Consider the following 16,044-nt stretch of genomic DNA (forward strand, 5'->3'; position numbering starts at 1 on the left):
CTTCCATCCTTTGGTTCTACCTTTACCTCTTCTGGCTGCAATCCCAGGTGCACAGGTGATGGGAGAGCACCTGTTGCATTTGGTCACTTGATTCCTGGGTCCATGAGGGAAGGGCTCCTGCACTAGTTGCTTGAAAATTAGTTTCTTTATGGGGGTGAGGGGTGGATGGGAGGTGCCTTTTTCCTGGAGAAAGATGATCTGGGGGAATTGTGGCTATGCTTCAGGGTAAGGATGGACAGACTTTGCCTTGGTTGCAATAGCTGTTTCTTTCAATGGGACACTTATTTGGTGGAGTGTCTTTCGTATGAACTCTATCCCAAAATGCCTTGCAACATTAGCAGATAAGAGGAAATGTGAAATACAGGAAAGAAGGAACAGAGGTTTTTAGCTGTGTCTTCACAGGTGGAGAGTGGGCAGCAACATACACTTAGTGTGTCTACACTGCAATTAAAAACCTGCAGTCTGGCCCATGCCAGCTGGCTCGGGTTAAGGGGCTGTTTAATTGTGGTATCAATGTTCAGGCTCTAGTTCCCAGTGAGGTGGGAGGGTCTCTTTGAGCTGCAGCCTCAACCTGAACATCTACACTGCAATTAAACAGCCCTGTACCCTGAGCCCTACCAACCCAACTCAGCTGGTCTGGTGCAGCTGTGGGCTTTTAATTGCAGTGTAGACACCTTTTAGGGCCTGACGCTCCCCTCACCTGCATCTTGTCACTGTTTACATCTGTGCAAAGTGGATGTGAAACACAATTCTGATTTCCTAATGTTTTACACTTACTTTACACCTAGAGTGACCAGCTGTCCTGATTTTTAGGCTCCTATTACCCCTCCACCCCATCCTGACTTTTCACATTTGCTGTCAGGTCACCCTGTTTGCACCTGAGCAAAGGAGTGTAAAACACTGGCAGATGAGACTGGAGCACCCACCGAAGTGCAAATAACTACACTACGCGCAAAGCAGTAGAGAAGCAGGCCCTCTGCCTGTAAAATCTGGTGCAGTGAATCACATTATTTCTGAGATGAGAAGTGGAAGAACTGCACTGAATGTGGTTTTCAGCAGCAGCGATGTGGAGCCCAGAACTGCTGCAGAGTAGGTATGCACCAGCCATCCTGGCTTTTCTGCAGCAGTTTTTGATGAGCAGTCGAAGGGTAGAGGGGCTGGAACATATGGAAAACAGTAATGAAAATACGACAAAATCCAATAGTCTGCATTTCTTAAACCCTTCCCCCAGATTCCCCAAAGGAAGATGAGACTTCCCAGTGGCGTTTACCTACTGAGAAAGTCCTGTTGCTGTGGCAGAAGTGGAGGTTTGTATTTAACAAACTAAGGATGTTGTTTGACTTCCAATTTCCCTTAAAATACAGATTGGCCTAAAGTCCTGCTCTGTGCTGCTCACCAGGCCACAGTCAAAGTACAGGAGGGGCAAAGGGTGAGATTCTTGTAAATAAAACTGAGGTGCTGCTACCAGTGCCATGAACTAAGGCCTGGAATATATTGGGCAAGCTTCCTCCACCTATATCACTTTAGTGATCTTCCTTGGTCCTTTGCCTACCAGTCCACCCCCACCCCTCCTCTTCCAGTCCTGCTTCCACATGTTTCTCTGCCAGAGCACCTCCATCAGGACTGGAGACTGATTACAGCCACACATAATACAATCAAGTATTGCACAACTTTTTCAAATACTTGTCACCTGCACCGTTACCTGCTCTTCCTATCTTGGGTCTCTGCTGTTTAGTAGCTGAGAGAGAAACACAGCACCAGTCATGTTGCACCAGACCATTGGTCTAACATATGTGGTACCCTGACACTGGCAATGTATGTGGCTAATACATTCATCCTTCTGGATGCTGCACCTAACAAATTTGCATTCTGTATGGTGGGAAAGGAGGGGGGAGACACTCTCCTGTTTGACCTCTCTAGCAATGGGTTTATGCCAAGAGATGTTTACCATGTCCTAGGATGCAGAACTAAAACAACTATCAATTATGTTGATTAACTTGTTAATGTTTCTGAAGTGCTTTCAAGGTGAAGAGAGCTGAGCATTATGGGTAATAAAATTAGTCATCAGCCTCTGTCAAATCCAGCTGCAGCCCTTGACTCGGCCATGCTGCCGCTGTGAATTACACAGGCCAAAGGCTTTGATTTGTTCTGAATTTACCTGTCACTAATTGAACTGAGTGAGACTGCGGGGAGGAAGGGGACAAACAGCCCCTAAGGGTTCTAGCTCAATCTAGGCAGGGGCTGAGAACAGTGAGGTGGAAGGAGATGCTGAAGTCCTGCAGCCGAGCCCTTTCTTGCCCTAAGCTGTATTGGGCTCGGCGCGGTTTTCTCTGGAGCTTCCTTTAGGTTGATTACCGTAGGAGGAGTTTCTTCACTGGGAAATCTTTCTTGCCTTCCGGGCCTCGGGTCTCCAGGGGCTGCGGGGCAGAGCTGGGCCGCCCCCCCCCCCCCCCGCCTCAGCCTGCCGCAAGGCCGAGGGCCGGCCGGCCGCTCCGGTTCCTTGCTGCAGCCGCAGGGGCCGGGGTCGCGCAGGCTGCGGGCGGATCTGAGCAGCATAAGATGCAGGCAGCAGCCGGGCAGACTGCATGGGGGGGGGGGGGTCTGGGAACCGCTCGGCTGGGGGGGGGAGCGTGTTGCAGGGTCCTTCTGCGCGGGCGGGGGGAGGCTGGGGGGTGACTGCGCTGCGGGGAGGGCGGCGCGTGGGTTCAAAAGAGCCTCCTGCTTCGGCCCGGAGCTGGCATCTCTCGGGGCGCTCCCCCACGCTGCAGCGTCCCACACCCGGCCAAGGTGCCCCATGGGCGGTGCCAGCCGCGCCTCCGGCCCTGGCCTCTCTCATCTCTCCCTCCCTCCCACTCAGCCGGGGCGGGGGGGGGGCCACACACGCACCCCCTAAAATGGAGATCGCGCTTTGGGGGCGGGGTTGGCTGGTTTTTCCACACGTGCTTCTGCACTGGGGGTGGCGGGGAGAGAGATCCCTGGCTCCGATCCCGAGATGGCAGCGGAGAAACTTTCCAACGGGGACTGATCCTGTCCCTCGCCTTTCGAAACACAGGGTGGGGGCGGCAGCGATTCTGCAAGGGGGGGTCGGGTCCGAGGGAACCTGGATCCAGCCCCCGAAAGCGCAGAGCACAGCGGCGGAGGAAACCACTCCGCTTTCCTGCGTGCAACGCTGCGCGCTCCCCTGCCCCGGAGAATGGCAGAGCAGACGGAAATCCCCCCGGCTTCGCCAGCGCTAGGGTGATCGTGCGGGAGATGGGGACTGGACACCCCTGGGAGCACGGGCCTCCGAGGGCTTCCCCCCAATGGCTGGAAAACAGCAAAACTGAGAGGAGCTCCCTTCTCCCAGCACAGCGGCACAAAACCGGAGCGAGGGCGGCCCGGACGCTGGTGTCAGCTCACCCCCGCTTTAGAGACTTGCCAAGCGAGCCGGCTTTCCCTCGGGCCGAGCAAAACCCCCATTGCGAACAACGGAGTGGTGAGCTGGGGGTTCCCCAGCCATCGACTTGCAGCGACGAGGAAATTAAAGCTCGTCGTGGCTAGTGGGTTTGGTTGTTTTAAGCAATTCTCCAGAAGAGGGGTCGGTTCTTAGACACCCTTTGAATCAGATCTATTGAATCTGGTTTCCTGGGAAAGTCAACTTTACCCATAATTCTGATTATGATCAAAACGTTTTATTCCTTCATCTTTTTACCGCTATTTTTATCGATGTAGATTTTTTCCCAGACAATTTCAGTTGCGTAAAATAACTACACCGGGCTTGGGGGGGGGGGGGGGGTTTAAGCCAGAAAAGCTTTGAAAAACGTTTTAAAATGGTCTTTCCTTCCTTCAGCGATTTTGATTTTAAAGCCGATCAAAAGAAAACCCGTGGAAAGTTTAAACTGATTTTTTTTTATTAAAATCTTCGATGGTTTAAACCCAGCGAGCTAGGTTAGAATTCAATAGCTACACACAATAGTCTCAGCTGTTAAACGTGTTATTCGTTTCAAAGAACAAAATCTCTCTGAGCAACGGCGTTAGTCTTTGACTCGCAACTATCTGACGCATTAGAACTGAAATATTTGTTGGAGCTAAACATAGGGAATTACTAAAAAAAAAAAAACATATTTAGACCTACAACCGCTGAGTGTAGAGACCTGTGGAGATCCCTCCGAGATGAGCGGTTTTAGCGGTTGTCAGTTACCAATATTTATTACCTTGCTGCACACAGGGTCCAGGGAATGAAGGGATTTTTTTTTTTTGGCCTCAAATCAACTCCCTAAACCAAAGCGATGAAGGTGAAATCTCTGCCACAGATGTCCAGACACAATTCTTGGTTCCTATGTTTCCATTGCACAAGAATTGCGTTTGGACAATCAGGAGCAGAGATTCCTGCATTCCAGGCTTGGCAAGGCATCTTCCAGGAAAATCCGGGCTGGTTCCTAGAAAACACAAACACACACACACATGCAGCCCCCGCCGTCCTTCCCCACCCCGGGCACCTCCACGCACCGAGCCTTCTCCAAAACACTCGTGTCAGCGGCGCTTCACAGCCCCGTATTTCAATTCCCACTCTCCCTTCACCCTGACCAAGTTCCTGATCATAGCTGTGAAGCGTCTGGTCCCTGTTCTGATTTGAGAGATTTCATGTCACCCTCTCACCCCAAATGATTTAATCCCCTAGTATATATACGGGGCTACCTTCCTGATCTAGCATCTGAATCAGGAAAGGGGTATTTGTTTTTACTTTATTTTTTATAAATAATTAGTGAACAAAATGTAGAGGGGAATTTGAACGGTTACTGGCTGTATATTTCTCTCTGTTCGGGGGTGTGGGGGTGTGGAAGTGCAGAGGAGAATTACCTGTAATAATAAGAAGAAAAGAACTCAGCCTTTGATGGCAAGTTTGTACAGGGATGGCCCCTTCCCTCTACACAAACCCGACAATCTGAGAACAAGCTTGTGATTTTCTCCTCATTCCATCTGTCAAATCGAATCGAATTCCCCCTCTTTGGACAAAAATCAATCATTTCCAACAGCATGTTTTTGAAATCCGTGTATTTTAAAATCTCTTCATAAAGATCTGCAGATTTGTAAAGGGAGGGGGAGGGAAGAATCCAAATCGGATTCTCATCAGTAACAATCCTTCCCTCCAAATGCAGCTTCTTCACTAAGTCAAGAACATTTTCCCTATTTAGTTAGAAAATAACGCATCAGGTTTAAACCCCAACATTTGAAACCAACACGAATCTGCTTCTTCGGTTTCCCTCTCAGATTATGTACCGTTTGCTTATTTATAACTACCAGCATCAGCACCTGTGCAAACAGGACACTGGTTTCAGTTTTCTGTCTTTAAATTGTTGGCTTTCTAATTCCACTTGGAAATTGATCATGCATCTTTGAGCCGGTTCAATATTTTCATATACATATTCACACACGTGCGTGTGTGTTTCATTAGCTTTCCCATATAGATAGCTACGGTATGTTACATAGAGGCAGATTATATAATCTGAGAAATAGCTATCTAACCACAATATGGGGAAACGATTGAAACGCTATATATATATACACACACACACACACACAATTCAACATAACAAACAAAACAGATCGATTATAAGTAATATCTCTTTCCATGTAATATAATCTATTACATGGAAAACGATTGAGACAGTACATTATATATAATTGTAGATTTAGAGGATATAATCTGATATAGCTATCTATATATATGGAAATATATATATATATATATAAACTGTTTCAGTGATTTTTCCTATGGGCAAAGAAAGGGTATTTATAATCAAATATATACATGCACAGATTTATATGGACATAATGGAAAAATATTGAAACACCCATTTATATGCAGTTCCATAGATCTATAACTATACATAGTTACAGACAGTTTTATAGCTATATAAGGTCTATAGATAACTATGATTTTATTAACTGGTTAAAAAATCAAACCCAGCCGAAGTGCAGGGGTTCTCCCAAAGACAAGAGTCTATTTCGAGCATGTGTTTGGACCCCCAGCCCCAGATCTATTTGTTCTGCACCTGTTAACCCCGATTTGCTAAAGTCATGCAGAAGAGGCATGCACATCCACACACCGTGCTCTCCAATACCTGCGCCTGCGGCTCCACACAAAGATCCCCCAAGTGACTTTTTTTTTCCTTTTTGCTGGGGGGTGGGGGGGAGAGATTTCAGCTTTTCCCTTTTGTTTGTGAAAAGTCTGTTGCTCGCATCCACCGGCTGCTTCTCTCTCTTTCTCCATGTTGTATCCTTCCCACCCAAGTGCTTCCCAAATCCGCCAGGGCTCCTGGCTACGTTGCTGCGGGTGCCAGCGGTGGAGCCTGTCCTCCTGCACGGGGCTTGCCGAGATGAGCACATTTCAGAAGGCTCTGGAGGCTGCGCTCGGGTCCTGAAGGGTTTTTAGTTGAAGCCCCCAACAATAAATGGGTTGCAGAGGAGGCTAGGAAAGAATGGGGATGGCCTTCAATTGGTACTGAATTTGAATAACACCACAGGGTGATAAATGCCCATTGTGTTTTAGGAGTAATGAATCTCCACTGTCTCCATAGCACAGAAACAGCAGCTGCAACCTGGAGCCAGCCAGCTCTTAAAGACACAGCGCCCCAAATGTGCGGCCGCGCGCGCAGGGCCAAGCCGCCCTCCTCCTGTTTGTTGTGTTGTGGGTTGGTTTTTTTTGCAGGAGCGGAGCCGCTTGTGCTCGCAGCTCGCCCCTCCTGCTCGCTCTGGCCGGCTCCTGGCAGGGCGAAGCCTCCCGAGAGCTCCCAGGGCCTTCGGGAGTTGAAATCGCTGCGGCTCCCCCGGCCCGTTCTCTGGTGAATTTCGTAGCGCTCGGATCCTTTTCCTTTCCCGACTCCAGCGAGCGGCGCGGCTGGTTTTCCAGCGGGCGGGCTGGTTATTCATCAGCACCGGGCTGAAGTGGTGGGCTTGGATGGGGAGTGGGCTTTCTCTTTTTTGGGGGGGGGTTGGGGGGGTTGTTTTTTTGCAGATACTCTGAAGTCTGCTCACATTCCCCAGCTCAGCTCGTTTTTCTCCAAAGCAAACCCCCTTCTCGCTCCCTTACTCACACCGGTACTGGCCTTAACAGCCCGGGGAGAGGAGAGACCTGCAGGTCTTGTGGCTGGAGAGAAATGGGGTATTTGGAGCAGCTGGTTGCTGTTTAGCTCTTAGAATAGAATCACTGCCTGTCTGTCTATCCGCATACACCCCATCTATCTATCTATCTAGTCTCCTGGGGGGGTGAAATCTTGGGTCTAAGGAATGGTGGAAAATGTGTAACATAACAGCTCGTGCGAGATCATCCGCTCCGAACGGAACCGTTAATCGTGTGGGAGAGTTTCCATTCACTCCGGTTTTGTGAAGGGATCCCCCCGCCGGCAGCTCCCCAGTCCTTCCGCCCCCCAGACAGCATCCCTGCCCCGGGGCTCTCATTTTTATGGCACTCCCGAGCGGCTAGCGCCCCCTTTTTCTGCAGTGAAAGTGTTAAAAGGGTCCACTCCCCGCTCCCCCCTCCATGGAGCGCTGCAATGAAAACAGATAAATAATGCTCATTGTTTTCCGCTAATGAATATTATTGACTTTTAAGCATAACAGCTGCAATAGCCTTCCTTGGGAGAGAACAGGGCACCGTTTGCTGCTCCCGGGAAGCTGCCGAAGGGGGTTTCAGGGAGGGTGGGCCGAGAGATCGCAGCCAGCAAAGACATGCAGAAGTGAAACAAACAAATGACCAGAGGAGCGAAGTGAGCAGCTAACCGGCGAGGCAAGAAGCCTGCTGGATGTGCTGCATCCCACCGCTCCTCCAGCCATGCTCCAAAACTGCACAGCCTCTTCTGCCTATACAGAGTTCTCCCCATCCCTCCTGCGGACTGAACTTTCTACAAAGTTGGGAGTCCTTTTCTTAAGCTATCCCGTTCCCTCCCCTTCCTTTGATCAAATTAAATTAACACACAAATAAAACAAACGCTGGGCAAACTTCACCCCTGCTGAAAAACGGACACATAGCAATCAGCATAATAACACAAAGCAGCTCTTCAGCGAATAGCTGTTGCCACTTTCCTTCTCGGGATTTTAAATGCCACTGAAATGGGGTTTAGCCATAATTAGCTGTCCTGATTTCTTTCAAAGAGCTAATCAACATTCTATGATCTACCTGCATATTTTTCAGTTATCTTCCCCCAGGATGGCTCTATCTTTGGCTGTAGCAGCACAGAAAAGCTGAGCTGTATCTATATTGTTCAGCAGCACTTTAGATCCAGGTTTAGGGGACTTTTTCTAACACATCAAATTCACTATCAAACTGGTGACTACCATAACCTTAATTCCTGCAATAATTTTCCTCCTGTGTATTTTGAGGCTGCAGATACAATGAATTAATAGCATGAAGCCCAGCACGTGGGAAGGGCACTGCTGGCTAGTAAGAAATAATATTTTTGTTTATTTCTTACTGTGTCGATTGCAGGCTGATGAAAGAATAAGATCAAACAGAAGGAGAGAAAAAGCTCAGGGCTGGAGAAAGATTTGACCTTAAAATATTTTGTTGAAGAGAGTCAACGGTTGTATTTGTCTCCTTTTTTGTTTTTTTATTCCATACAATTGCCCAGTTTTAAGTCCTGTCCTCACGTGCTGTGTACAGAATAGCAAGGCCCTTACACTGACCATGGATGCTCAAAGCCCACAAGCAAAGTCTGGGAGCTGTACTTCTACTGCTGTGAGCAGTAAACAGTTAATGAGCAGAGAGAGAAACACAAACTTGAACACATTTGTGTAAAGCATTTCAGCAAGCTGGACTGAGTGGGAATATTGCAAACACTCCAACCACCAGGCAGGCTTCCGAGCATGGGACTCGATTCTGCCTCAGAATCCCCCCCAAGGGAGTGGACACAGGCAGCAATTGTGTGTGCATAGCTTAGGGCAGGACTGGGCCCAGAAGCCAGAGACTCATAGGAGTTAGAAGTGGAAAAGAGCCATGAGGTCACTGAATCCCACTGCCAGTGCAGGATTGCTCCCTAGAGAACAGGCCCCAGTGTTTTGTCCAGTCCAATTTTGAAGATTTTAGGCATTAGATTTTAATTACAAAGACTTCTCTGCAAGCCAGAAACCTAGCTACCCTTTCTGAAGCTAGGCACAGTGGTGGCAGGGTCAGTCCCAAAGGGGCCCTGATCCTGCATTCTTGGACACTGCAACCTCTCAGTGACTTCCCGGGGGAGTTCTGGGTAGGTGAGGCATGCCAGAGGACAGCCCTACTTTGATAACAGATATTAGCACTGGTGATGACCATAGTGTTAAGCAAAAATCAGAGGCCAACATTTTCAGAAGTGATTAGTGACTTTGAGCTTCAAACCAAAGACACCTTAAAGGAGTTGGGGGGGGGGGCTAATTTTCAGAGGGTGGGTGCTCAGCACTTCCTGGAAATCAGGCTTTTAAAAAGTTTCTCAAGTTTGGCATCTGAAATCTCTAGTCATCTCTAAAAGCCACAGCATGGTGAAAGCAATTTCTAAGCTGTCTCAGTTTGTGGGAGCTGCCATGTCAACAGCATCACAAGTTCAAAAGGAAAAATAAAAACCCAACGCCAAATTGAAAAAAAAAAGGAAAATGTTGCTCTCTCCTTTCAAAAGATGTCTGATTCCTCAGCAGCTGGAAAATCCCCCAGTGGTCTCTCATTCCAAATGTTTCTTCTGGCTCCCTTCTGTTTTCATATTAAACAAACCATTTTTTCAAGGTAAAAATCAGAAGTAAAAACTCCAACTCAAACTCTGCCCCACGACTTGCTAACAGATTCCTGCAGGAATCCTAAAATGGTTTTACATGGTCTCTGGAATCCTGATGAGTGTCTTTAGGAAATTAAAGCCATCTCTTCCTTGAACGCTGCAAAGCAATGGGATGCACCCATTGTTGTAGCTTGGAGCCTAGCATTGTTTTAGAACCTAGATGCTGCAAACCTCCTTTTAAGTTTCTTTAATTCTTAATGTTCCACCCCCCCTCATAATACTGACTGAGTTAATGAAGTTATGTGATCCTATAAATATTAATTGTCTAAACTTCTCTTCTTCTCCTTCTTCTTCTTCTTCCTTTTTCTCTCTCTCCTCCTTGCTGCTTTCTGCTCCACTTGTAATAAAGAAAATACCTTGGCTGGACTTAGCTAGTTGCTTGGCAACCCCAATTGAAAAAAAGAGAACAAAATGTAACCAATCCAAAGACAAAGCAAAAGATTTTGGTGACATGTGACCCCGCTATGAAAAGGGCAGCCTTAAACTGTCCCTTATGTCCTTTGCTCCTGACTACTGGGCGCTAGCCCCCCCCTCCCCATTCAGTTTCTTACACCAATAAATATGGATTAGTGAAATACTTTTTCCCACACTGTTGAAAAGATTGGATTGATCTTTCCACCTCTTTTATGTACCAACCTGACAAGTTTCTAAACAAAATTAACAGGGAAGAGTCAAAAGAAGTGAACCCAGGTTCTGGACCCTCACAGGCTGCTGGGGGGTGGGGAGAGAATCGCACCATTGAATTCAAACCTCACAGATTTTCAAGGTGGAAAAATGTGCTCCTCTTAAAGAGAACTTTTCACTTCGGCTGGTTTAGTCTAAAGATTAGGATGGGCTCCTTCAAACAGCAAAATAACAGATTCCAGTGTTTGATTTATAGCTGCTCTGCCTTTCTCTCAGATGCTTGGAGAGGAGCACTCTTTCTAGTCCCAAGTCATATAGATGGCAACTTATAAAACAATCACACGATGCATTTTAGCAAAAGAAGCCTATTTTCTTGCTAGCATAGACAGTAATGTCTCTTTCAGAGCAATTCTGTTCCTCTTTGCTTCAGAGCCTGAATACTTCCAGTCTGTAGAGGAAGTCATCTGCAAATGAAATTTCAGCCTGGAAAAAAACATGATGTCATTGGCTTTAGTTTTGATTTTGAGTAAACACAGCACAGCACGGTTTGAAAGTCGCCCTTGCACCTGACTTTAGGCTCCTGGTTTCAAATAAAAATAATATTCCCAGCTCTGAGGAGTGGGCAGAACATCTTCTCACTTCCAACCCTGCCTTCTATTTCCCCCCTTCAGCACTGATCCTCCTGTTTTGGAGATAAGATAAAATGCTGACTTTCCTCAGGCTCACAGAGTAGTGAATGCTTCTTTCACAAGCAGTGGCCTTTTCAAAAAAGCATCACCTTGCCAGCTGCTTTCCTCCCAGAGGCTGCCAGGAAAAAAAATAGGACAAGGGGAAAAAAAAAGTCAGTGAATTTGTTTCCAGCCTTTCCCTCTGACGATCCACCCAGAAAAGCAAAAAAAAAAAATTTGTCCTGTTAAAAAGCCTTTCGTTCATTCCCAAAGCCCATCAGTGCCAGAACGCTGTCCTCGTGGCAGGAGATGCAGGCTCTGAACGCTAAGGAACTCTCAGTAAGTTGGATGTTTTCTGAAGCTATTTTCTTAGATTTCTAAATGTGATGGAGACCCAAGTTCATTCCCTGGAGTAAATCAGAGGGCTTAAGACCAAGGGATGGATTGGGCCCAGGGTGGATTGGCTTTTGAAGGGGGGTTGGAGAGAGGGCAGGGGGATTAAGGTATCAAAGCACTTCTGTGATGGGTAAAATATTTGATTAAGTTTCACTCCTAATGTTGCTTGACTGCATCTGCGTCTTCTTAATTTAAGTGCCTCAGTATTAAAATCCTATCTATCTATCTATCTATCTATCTATCTATCTATAATTGTGATGGCCCAAGTCCCAGTGCTGGCATGTGACTGGTGGTGCTGGGAGCTGATGCCTCCACAGCACGCCAAAGGGTTAAGGATCTCACAAAGCCCCTTTGATTGGAGCCCACAGATGAGTCACTCTTTCTCCTCCAGCATGTGGACTCTCTGGTCACAGAAGGAGGCAAGTGGCAGTTTGTTCTTTAAAAACCCAATGACTGAGGAGTGGGGGGGGGGAAGAGGGTTCATCTCTTTGGGGCTGTGAATGAGCCCACCAGAACAGAGAATCAAGGGCTTTTCATTTCTGCCCCTTCTGGGGCTGTATCCATGAGTCAAGAAAGTGCCTCAGAGAGAGAAGCATCAGAGGCATGTATCCAGAGAGGCCAGAGTAGAGTAGCTTACTGAAGCCCTGATTCTGCAAAGAGCTCCTTGTGGGCACAGGGATCTGCCTGGGTGGAGCATTGCCAGATCCGAGCCTCGGTTTGTGACCAGTTTTGTTCAGGTGATAGCCCCTCTTTCCCCTCCATCCCTGTGGGAATGAGGGTTTGACCCAGACTGTGTTTGGAGGCTGCTTTTGTTTAATCTTCCCCCTGACTCTCTCCGCTACTGACTTGCAGCAAATAGAAATGTCTTGTTTCTCCTTGGTTGGCGCCAACACTCCATCCCCCCTCATGTGTCTGAGATTTCATACCCAGCTCCTTGAGCTGCCTCACAGCAAAAGGCAAACACCCTCTGTGAGCTGCTCTGCAGTAAGTGGAAAAGCCTGGCTAGGAACAACCTGAGCATGCAGCACCTTGCATGCACATGCAACAACCACCCCAGGCATTTTACCAGCATTGGCTGTAGGGCCTGGATGAGGGTGTTAGCTCAGGTCTGGGGCAGCCTGCAGCAGGTTCTCCAGTCTTGCTAAGAAGACATAAGCATTGCAGCTGCACCAGCTCTGCTGGACCTTCTCACACCATCCCACAATGCAGTGCCTTATGTCTGAATATTACCCAAGAATCCCTGCTGCCAGCCACTGCTCCAAAAGAATTCTGGTCACAACAGGGTTGCTGCGTGGATGGCACTGGACTGGCAGGTACCAAAGTCAGGCAGGGTGGTTGATTTTCCAATGACCTACTGGCCTGATTTAACCCAAACTCCCACTGAGTCAAGGATGAGTGTGGCCTGTGAGAGGCCTAGAAAGCCAGCCCAGAGTTTGTGACATGTCAAGGAAATGCACACTAGAATCAAAGTAATTTCCCCCTCCCCCATATTGCATCCTTGTTTTGACTCAGGGACTGGCACAACACCAGAGGAGCTGTGGCAGGACCAGCCAGTAGCTGGGTGGGAAGGCCTCCTCTCTGCTCTGCCAGGTGGAAGACTCAACTTCACTTGCTGGTTCTGCTCTCTCCCTTCCAGGGGTGAGAGGAGATGGGAGTGCACACCTGTCACGACTCTGCAGCCACCTTGTTGAGCTCTGACTGCTGGCAGGCATTAGGGCAGAAAACAGAGGTGCCTTTAAGACTCCACTAGGCCCATAAGCCTCTTAGCCCCAACACGTAGGGGTATGTCTCTGCTCACATTCCCAAGGATCGCACAGTCTTTACCACACACTCTGTGGCCCACGCTTTGTTTCCCTCTTGGGTGTCCCCATGAGTGTGTATGCTCACTCCCAAAGTCTGCCCAGATCACACCTGCCCTCCTCCCCCAGAAAGGACCACATTCGCTCTCCCCACCCACCCTGCTGCCCCCACAGCCAGCGCTCGAGGGCTCAGCATTTGGCACAAGAGAACTCCCTTTCCATGTTGGTCACCTCCCTAGGTCATGTACTGAACTGCGCACAAGCACTGCGACAAGGGCAATTTCCCTCCTTCCCGTTTCCACTCAGTCCAAGTCCTGCCTGTGCGCAGCTCTGCTGTCTCTGCCCCAGCTGTGTTCTCCCCTTGGCACTTGCAGACCCTGTGACCCAAAGCACCCCCCCGTGGGAGTGTGGCTGATGGTGGGTGAAACTCCCACAAGCACACAGAGGGCGTGAGGGCCCATTTCAGTGTTCAAGCCTCAAACTGGCCCTCCCTCTCACCCAGCAAATAGAGGAACGATGTCGCTTTGGCTGAAGCCCCAAATCCTTCTGCAAGGTACAGTCTGAGTACATGGGCAGTAGCAATGTCCTGGGGTGGGGCACAAGGAGGAATAGGACCTTCCCTTCCATAGGCCATGAAGAAGCAGAGAAGCTGCTCCTCGCCCACAGCTCCAATTTCAGAGCTGGAATGGGCTGCACCCCATCAGCACCCACCCTGTGTCAGGGAGAGTGGCCTGTGGCTTTCAATCCTCAGCCCTTGGCTCTGTGACAGCACACCAGGAGCGATTGTGGACTGGGACTCTGTGGTGTATGGATGTACACCATCTTCACCCCACCGATCACCACCTGCTGGAATGGCCCCAGTCCTGCTGCAGGTGGGACCCTTCATGCCCACGTGCGGCTGGGGAGCAGAGCGGGTGGATTAGTCCCTTAAAAATGCAGCTTGAATAACATGAAAAAGAACCACCCAGGGCTACTTTTTGCTGCCCTCTCCTTCTGCTTTTCTTACCTCAGCCCCCTTTGGCTTCCCCACTTTCCCAATGTCCCCAAAGGGGTGGCAGCCCCAGGCAATCAGCCCTCACAGAGGCAGATTCACATGAGGCGCGAGTCACTGAGCCAGCAAGGGGAGGCTGAGTTGTGGCCTTGGTGTGTAGGCAGGGCAATGGCGGACGCTATAGAACTGAGATCCCAGCAGATCCAGAGCATGTCCTTCATAGTGACTCTAGAGGTGAGACATTCACAGCTGAGACCCTCAAAAAAGCCCAGATTGTGCCAAATTCCCCTCAATGGTGTGGCTCTCTATGGGAAATAGGCTGGGCTGGAAAGCATCCTTGAGAAGTGGCCTCATCTCAGCCCTGCCCGGGGGGACACAAAGTCCCACAGCTTCAGCTACTGGCTAGGCCGTTGCTCTGACACCATCTGAACCAGCAAAACCCCCCGCAAAATGCCCTGAGTGGGGTTTTTAAATGCCTCATTGGACTGTGGCAAAATCGTCCCTCCTGAGAGGGAGAGACTTTGCCAACTGTCTTCCAGTGAGAGAGGCTTCTTCTGCCTGAGGGAGACTTCGCAGCTGGTGCTATGGGCCCTCCCCCTCAAGCTAGCCTGTGTGTAGGAGTTCTGGGGAGCTCCAGACAACTGCTTCTCTGGGTCCCATGATGTGGGCTCTGGACCAGGCTTCTGAAATCTCTCACAGCTTCAGCTGCATGGTTTCTACTTAGCAGGCCTGGCTCCCTCTCTCCCTTGCCCTGAAACATGAGCTGCAGGAGGATTTTCATGCTTCTTCCCTGGCTTTGGGGAGTTATTCTGCAGCAAGTTAAAGGTTAGAGAGCCTGAAGATTGGCCTTAGACTAAAATGTAGCCCAGGCAGGCAGTGCCAGGAGTGTGCGTGAGTGGAGATGCAGCTAGGAGGACTAACAGGTGGAATTCAAACACCCCCCCCACACACACACACTGGAAGATGTCTCCTATCACACAGTAATTCAGTTCCCTTCCTGAGCTAAGAGCCGGAGCCCCTTTCCCAGCTCCAAGCCCTTTTGTTTCGCCTTTGTGATGGAAAAAGTCCCTCCTAAATCAATTCCATGACACTGTTATTGTTTCCTCACTAAGAGTTTTTAAACTTTTCCCCCCAAGGTCAGGAATGTGGCCAGTTGCTATTGGGACGGTGGAGCATGGGTGGGTAGAGTTCGGGGTGAAGGGTCACACTGGCTCTGCGGGTCATCTGAAAACAAAACCTTTTGAAATACCTACTCTCCATCACTGCCAACATTGTCTCCTGCCAGCAGGGGCCTGGCACGGACCTTCAATGGTTCCAGCCCTAGCCGCTGTCCACCGCAGCGGTCAGCATCTGGGAATGGACAGAAGGTTATTGTGTGTGAAATAGCTTTGTTTTCAGTCACAGCTGCCCGGGTTTGGACTGCGACTGACCGAAAGTCCTGGTGGGTGGGAGAGGAGGGAGGAAAAGGCGGGGTGTGTGGGGATTGTGAGAGTATGGGTCACTGAGTCCTAGAGGGAGATCCCACTTTGCCAAGGCAAAGACCACTAGAGCTCAGATTTAGAGCCTGGCTGAAGAATTTCCTGATTATTTTCCCAAAGAAAGTGGGGGAATTTATTATAGAAAAAAGGAAAAAGTACCCCCCCCCTTAACAAGTGACGACACATCGGCTGCCCTCATGTTCATATAGTGCCCACTTCACCTGGGCTGAGGAGAGTCCTGGGGGCTGGTCTCTGAGGCCTGTGCTAAGGAGAATCCCAGGAGCTGGCCTAGCTGGGCCTTTGGGGCCTGTT

At 49.1% G+C, this 16,044-nt stretch overlaps 1 protein-coding gene across 2 annotated transcripts in view; it reads left to right on the top strand.

Moving 5' to 3' along the window:
* The first annotated feature begins 11,268 nt into the window (after nt 1-11,268).
* Nucleotides 11,269-16,044, top strand: part of CERCAM (cerebral endothelial cell adhesion molecule) — a 37,033-nt gene continuing 32,257 nt past the window's right edge. Inside the window, exon 1 of one of the 2 annotated variants that reach the window (XM_050926868.1) lies at nt 11,269-11,407. The gene's annotated coding sequence lies outside the window, so the exon portion shown is untranslated. The remainder of the gene's footprint in view (nt 11,408-16,044) is intronic. The other variant, XM_050926869.1, reaches the window with a different exon arrangement.

The sequence above is a fragment of the Gopherus flavomarginatus genome, chromosome 17, assembly GCF_025201925.1.
Source record: "Gopherus flavomarginatus isolate rGopFla2 chromosome 17, rGopFla2.mat.asm, whole genome shotgun sequence".
Lineage (NCBI taxonomy): Eukaryota > Metazoa > Chordata > Testudines > Testudinidae > Gopherus > Gopherus flavomarginatus.